General features: G+C 46.5%; 1 protein-coding gene across 1 annotated transcript in view; it reads left to right on the forward strand.

The window, feature by feature from the left end:
- LOC111646362 (uncharacterized) overlaps window positions 1-449 on the forward strand; it is a 48,823-nt gene that overhangs the window by 7,197 nt on the left and 41,177 nt on the right. The window lies entirely within an intron of this gene.

Genomic DNA, 449 nt, shown 5'->3' on the forward strand with positions numbered 1-449 from the left:
TATTGGAATTGGCATCTGACAGGAAGTGTAGGGGGGAACCAGAATTGACTGGTCCCGACCTCCGGGACACCGCGGCCCTTTGACTGACCCTCGCCACGCACAAGTGTTGCGGAGTAACACATTTGCATGGGATCATGGGGGTGGGGGGTGGGGGGGGGCGTGTTGAACCACACTTGGCAGCTGTGACACATCAACGGAGACGGTAGCGTGTCTCCATGTCACTGTAAGCAAGTGGCAAACCACCATGAAAGCGTCGAAGCCGGTGCACGAGAGAAAGAACTGGAGATTATCACCTGAAGAAAATGTTTCGTTCTAAACTCTTTACTTTTGCTCACTCCAACAACTTTGGTCTATTTTCTGTTCATAGCTGAATCCTCTTTATATTCTGTATAAAAATACTGGTTTTATTTCATTTTTTTTTTAAATTCAAAACAAGAAGACATCTGACT

Source organism: Seriola lalandi, unplaced genomic scaffold (genome assembly GCF_002814215.2).
Source record: "Seriola lalandi dorsalis isolate HSWRI2012SDOR001 ecotype SW California unplaced genomic scaffold, Sedor1 jcf7180002054969, whole genome shotgun sequence".
In the NCBI taxonomy this organism is placed as follows: Eukaryota; Metazoa; Chordata; class Actinopteri; order Carangiformes; family Carangidae; genus Seriola; species Seriola lalandi.